General features: G+C 53.6%; 1 pseudogene; it reads right to left on the bottom strand.

Moving 5' to 3' along the window:
• Positions 1 to 3736: 3736 nt before the first annotated feature.
• LOC134368577 (olfactory receptor 10V1-like) lies at positions 3737 to 4671 on the bottom strand (annotated as a pseudogene).
• Positions 4672 to 6365: the final 1694 nt, after the last annotated feature.

The raw sequence follows: 6365 nt of genomic DNA, 5'->3' as shown, positions 1-6365 counted from the left end.
GAGCAGCTCAGCTGATCCTCAAGGCACTGCCCACTGACCAGGAAGGGCGCCTGCCATTGACGGCCCTCCAGATGGTGTCCATGCCCTTCTCAAGGCCTTGGCATGATCTGCGCCCCACCCATGACTGGGAAGTGACCTTCCCCCCTCCCTTGGGTCCCCTGTGCTGCCAGACACCCACCCACTGCCTGGGAGTGGCCTGACCCGCTGCCTGTGCTTCCCCAAAGGCCGCCTGTGTGTGCATGCGCGTGTACGTGTGCATGTGTGCGTGCGTGCGTGTGTGCGTGTGCGTGTATGTGTATGCATGTGTGTGTGCGTGTGCCCGTGCACACGTGAATGGGGATATAGGAGATGGCATTCTAAGGAGGGGGCTGCCTGGGCAAGGGGGACCAATCAGTAATCTTTAATCTTTAAAACATTTTCCCAACAGTGGGATAGCTGGGTCGTATGGTAGATCTATCTGCAATTGTTTGAGGAACATCCATACCATTTTCCATAGAGGCTGCACCATTTTGCAGTCCCACCAACAATGTATGAGAGTTCCTTTTTCTCGGCAACCTCGCCAGCATTTATCGTTCAGAATCTTTTGGATTTTAGCCATCCTAACTGGGGTTAGATGGTATCTCAAGGTGGTTTTGATTTGCATTTCCTGGATGCTGAGTGATGTTGAGCATTTTTTCATATGTCTGTTGGCCATTTGTATATCTTCCTTAGAGAAATGCCTACTTAGCTATTTTGCCCATTTTTTAATTGGGTTGCTTGTTTTCTTCTTGTAAAGTTGTTTGAGTTCCTTATATATTCTGGATATTAATCCTTTGTCAGATGTATATTTTGCAAATATTTTCTCCCACTCTGTTGGTTGTCTTTTAACTCTGTTAATTGTTTCTTTTGCTGTGCAGAAGCTCTTTAGTTTGATATAATCCCAGAGGAATGGAAATCATCAAGACGAAGGTATACCTGTTCCCCAATGTTCATCGCAGCACTCTTTACAATAGCCAAGAGTTGGAACCAGCCCAAATGCCCATCATCAGATGAGTGGATACGGAAAATGTGGTACATCTACACAATGGAATACTACTCAGCTATAAAAACGAATGAAATACTGCCATTTGCAACAACATGGATGGACCTTGAGAGAATTATATTAAGTGAAACGAGTCAGGCACAGAAAGAGAAATACCACATGTTCTCACTTATTGGTGGGAGCTAAAAATTAATATATAAATTCACACACACACACACACACAAAAAAAATAGGGGGGGTGATATAACAACCACAATTACTTGAAGTTGATACGACAAGCAAACAGAAAGGACATTGTTGGGGGGGAGGGGAGAGGGAGAAGGGAGGGAGATTTTGGTGATGGGGAGCAATAATCAGCCACAATGTATATCGACAAAATAAAATTTACAAAAAAAAAAACATTTTATTGTGGAAATTACGTATCTACACAACGGTAAGAATAATATTGAAAAACAAAGGTACCCTTCATCCAGATTCAACAGCTGTCAGCATTTTGCTAGTTTATTTTGAAAGTAGGGGAGGATTTAGGGATGTGAGCAGTGGGAGGTAATGTTTCTCAAGGTGGGAGAGGAAGAGGCACCCGCCTAAGCTTGCTCCAATAAAGGGGTGCTCACTGCAAGCTACAACGGCTTGGTGTCCCCCTTGCCGCCCCCCCCCCCGACCGGGCTGCAGCGTTGTCCAGCCCTGAGGGCAAGTGCAGCATGACAGGGGAGGGCAACCTGGAAGGGCTAGGTGCTGCCCTGAACTTCGGCCTATCCCCACTGCCACTAGTTTGGCACCTCTGTGCTTGGCTCTGGGCCATGTGTCACTCTCCGTGAATCATCCCATGCAACCCTCCCCACAATCCCAGCAGGTGTGGGACAGTATTGCTCCAGGTGATAGCACCTGGGCCTATGTTTGGGCGTAGCACTGATAGCACTGGGCTGTCTCCAGGAATTTGCTGGTCTGTCTCCCACACTGGTTTGTGAGCTCCCGGGTGGAGCCTGTCATGGATTCTTTTCCATAGCTGTCCTCTTCTTTCAGTGACTTGCCGTGGCCTTGTCAGTGACCAGAGAGCAGGCAGGGCTGGGCACTAGGATAAAGGGCCCACATGGTTCCTACCCTTCAAGATTGGCCGCTCCTATCTAGGAGCGCCCCTCTGGTGGCTCCAAGGGCGGGGTCCTCACCGAGGCACGATGACGGACGTGCTAGGAGCAGTGAACTGAGGGGAGCGGGCAAGCCTGGAAGTAGCTAACGCTTACGTTTTTGTTTTTGTTTTTTATGCCTCATTTAGGAATGCTTTTTGGGTTCACATCATAAGGAAATGTGTCATTGATTGAACACGAAGTCCAGAGGGAGGTGGTCTTGGTGTCGGTTTAGTTGCTCAGTGGAGGGTCTGTCGGGGCCCTCGGCTCCCTCCTTCTTGGCCCTTTTAATAGTGTGTGGGTGCTCCTAGATTTTGTGCTGGGGATGATTCATCCCTTCCTAAGAATGACTAGCAAGTAAGCATTGTTTTAGTGCCTAATGGCCCGGGCTAATTTGTGAGCTTCTTGAAGGCAGGGACCTTGTCTTAAGCTTTTCTGGGCTAGGCCCAGTGTCTGGTACACAAGAGACCCTCATTCATTCATTCACGCGTTCATTCAAGAAATATTTCCTGCTAAGTGCTATGGTGGAGTGGACCACAGGGCTCCCTGGCACTTACCCAGCCTGTGGGGTGGGAGTGGGGTGAGCAAACACTTTCTTGAGATCACTACACCTGACCTTCGTCCCCGAATCGCAGAGGCCTTGGCCCAGGAGGATATTGAAAGTTTTCAGTGCATCAGCAGCTGGGATCCAAAGGTATCTCTGTGCGAGAGCCAAGGGTCAGTTACCATTTGTTGAGCACCTGTTATGTGCCAGGTGCTGGGGTGACAGAGAGTCATGACAGTTCTTGCCTTTAAGGAGGCTCCAGGCCAGTTGGGGGTAGTGGATGAAGCGCACGCACATGGAGCCGTGGAGGAGGGGCCGTCCGCACGGGCTTCGGGAGCAAGTGGCCTGTAAGCGAGATTCAAAGGACGGGGAGGCGTGAGCTGGCCCGGAAGCTTAGGAACAGGGCAGATACTGAAACGCCTCAGTGAGGACGGTGAGCGTGTGCAGGGTGCAGTGTGGTGTGGGCAGGTCACAGGCCCTTCAGTGCTGCCGCTGCTAACGCTAATGCTGCCACTTCGGTGTGCAGTGTTGCGTCTCGGCTGACCTCCAGGTCACTTTCTCCCGATGTAGGAATTCCGTGTCTGGGCCGGCTCAGCCTTTGCATCCAAACTTTACCTAGTTTGGATCTGGGAGCTCCTTGTATTTCTGTCCCCGCTGGCGTTTTGTCCAGAGAGGTGGCTGGCTTCACGTTTTGTTCGGGTCATGTCACGACCTTCTGCCTGTCCACATGGCTGACAGTGATCCAGGTGGTCCTGGAATTGCCCCTGAGGGGGTGGACACTGCAGAACTGCCCTGTCTCAGAAAACCTCAGGATTCTTCTCTTCTGTCTGACCACAGAAAAGGGCGCAGCGAGTTCTGGTGTGCTGAGAACCATGGCCAAGCACTCAAGGGGAGGACGGGCCGCAGGGTGCATGATCTGAGGACTGACGGGGCTCTTGAAGGGGGCCGGGCTAGTCCTGGTGGCCGCGCCTTGCCTTCCCCGTCACCTGTAGCCAGGGTCACCTGGGGCCGGGGTCACCTGGTGCAGGGGTCACCTGCTGCTGCTCTTCAGCCGCTGTGGCGCAGCAGGAGGCTCCTGAGGGCTCCTTTGACTTCCTTGTTCCTCAGGCTGTAGATCACAGGGTAGAGCATGGGGCTGACATTGGTGTAGGTCAAGGACACGATTTTGTCCTGTCCTTGGGTGTAGCATGAGTGGGGCAAATGTAGATGAATATCGCACAGCCATAGTGCAGGAGAGAGACCAGTAGGTGCCCAGCACAGGAGGAGAAGGCTTTGCTCCTGCCCTCAGCAGAGTGGATGCTGAGGACGGCGCTGATAATGAATCCGTAGGACAGCAGGATGAGCACGGACGGGAGCAGCAGGACGAGCGTGCAGACGAGGAAGACTGCCATCTCGTTGGCTCGCGTGTCTGCGCAGGCCAGGAATAGCACCGCAGGGATGTTGCAGAAGAAATGGTCGACCTCACGGGACTGGCAGAAGGGCCAGAGGAATATCAGCGTGGTGAGGGTGAGTGAGAGGGCAAAGCCGCCGACACATGCCAGAGACAGCATGTGCAGGCACAGGGCCCTGGTGATGAGTGTGTAGCGCAGGGGGTGGCAGACGGCCACGAAGCAGTCATAGGCCATGGCGGCCAGGAGGAAACACTCTGCCCCGCCCAGGGCGACGAAGAGGTGCATCTGCAGGACACAGCCCAGGAAGGGCATCCGCTGGTTCCCGGACAGGAAGTTGACCAGCATGTTGGGGACAATAAACAGTACATAGCCAACTTGAATGGTGGACAGGTTTCGAAGGAAGAAATACATGGGGGTCTGGAGACAGGAGTCCGTGAGGGTGACGAGCACAATAGTCATGTGCCCCGCTAGGGTGACAAGATGCAGGATTAGAAAGAGTCCAAAAAGGGGGATTTGCAGCTCGGCCAGGTCTCCAAAGCCCAAGATGATAAACTCAGAGCGTAGGGTGTGGTTTTTCAAGCACGTGTCCATCCTGTGTTCTCTGCCGCAGGACTGCTGGCTGGAAAGGACAGCTTTCTAGCAATTCTCCAAGTCACGGGAAACCCTGGAGCCCTTTCCACGCATGGACGGGAGCGCACCCGGCTCACCAGGCCCTGCCAGCTCCTTCCCCAGGCTCGGCCCTCACCTCCGTGCGATTAGCCTCCTGAATTCCGCCCTCTGTTCACTGAGAACAAAGAACGGCTGGTGAGATGCTGCTTTAGTTCCCCGGCTGGGCTCTTACAGAAACGAACCAAGAAGAGCGAGTTGTAAACGTGCAGTTGATTTTCACAGGCCCTGAAGACAACCCTCCTGCCAGAGCCGTCCTGCGCTTGCAGCGTTGTCTGCGGTGGGGGTCTGGAGTTTGATGGAGACGGGGTCTGCAGGATCACTGCTGCTCTAGGGAATTCCTGCAGGGCGTGAGCTCTGGCCAGTTCATCTCAGGCACTTGCGATGTTGCTACCTGCAGCCGAGGGCTGCGAAGCGGGTGCTGGAGAGAAAGGGGGCAGAGCTGGCACGAGCTGCTGCCCCTCCTGTGCCTGCACGCCTCAGCTGCAGGGAGGCCCGGCTTTTGTGCCACCCCTTTCCAGACCCCTCCCCTGATGCCCTAGGTGGGCTAGCCCCTTTCCTGTGTCCCCACAGCTCCCTGGGCTTCAGCCGTCATATTATGCACCACCGAGGCTGTAATTCTTGGCTTATTCTCCGTGTCCCCCGACATGGGAGCCACGGCTGGCAGGACTGGCAGAGAGCAGGGTGGCCAGCTTCCCTTCAGACAGAGGCCCCACAGCTGGCGCTCAACCCCTCCCGTGACCCAGCCCAGCTTCCCACCCTCCACGCTCAGCCTTCCCACGAGACCCTTGTGCCCTCCCTTGAAAATTCTTTCTGTGGGTGAGAACATGCTTGCTGGGCTCGTGTTTGTCTTCCTCGGATGCTTGCACTCTGTCCCCCCATGAGAATGCTGCAGAAATGTGGGGATTGCTTTGTTTATTTGGTCCCTAAACCTTGAAAATACAGAAAACACGGAAGCAAGAGTAGAAGTCTGCTGTTGGTGAGAACCCAAGAGCGATGAACAGCCCATCCTCAGGGCAGCAGGGGCAGGGCCGCTTCCCAGGACCCAGATGGTGTCTTTCCAGCCTGTTTGGACCACAGGGAGCAGCCCTCGGAAGTATAGCTGATGGTTGTTAGGAAGGGAGTGTCCTTAGAGGAGTTGCCAGGGCCTGTGACTTGCGTTAAGTAGCAGTGAAGGCAGGACTGAGAAAGTCCTAGGAGAGGTCAGGAAGGAGGCCGTACTGGGATCCGCGCACTGAGGGGCGTGCCTTCCCCAGGTCACACAGCTGGACCCAAATCCCATTCCCGATGACTTGTGTTTCGTTCGCAAACCTTGGATACAGTTTAGGTCCTGACAATGTTATTTCAGTCAGATCTGCTAAATCTGCAGTCCCCATTGTAGAATTCATTACCATTACGTGAATCAGCCTCAGGCTGATTTGAGAGGCAGATAACATACAGGTTTGGCTGGGGTCGAATCCAGTGACCGGTCCTTGCTAGAGAGAAGCTCAAAGTGGGCAATGGAGCCTGAGATTGGGGCATTTGAACCGACAACCCCCCCCCCCACTGAGATTCCCTTGTTCTTTGTAAGAACTAGGAGGCTCTCAGGGCCTCCCTCGTTAATATGCAAAATCAGAGTC

The sequence above is a fragment of the Cynocephalus volans genome, chromosome X, assembly GCF_027409185.1.
Source record: "Cynocephalus volans isolate mCynVol1 chromosome X, mCynVol1.pri, whole genome shotgun sequence".
Lineage (NCBI taxonomy): Eukaryota > Metazoa > Chordata > Mammalia > Dermoptera > Cynocephalidae > Cynocephalus > Cynocephalus volans.
The sequence above is the reverse complement of the archived record's forward strand: the minus strand, read 5'-3'. Positions and strand labels throughout refer to the sequence as shown.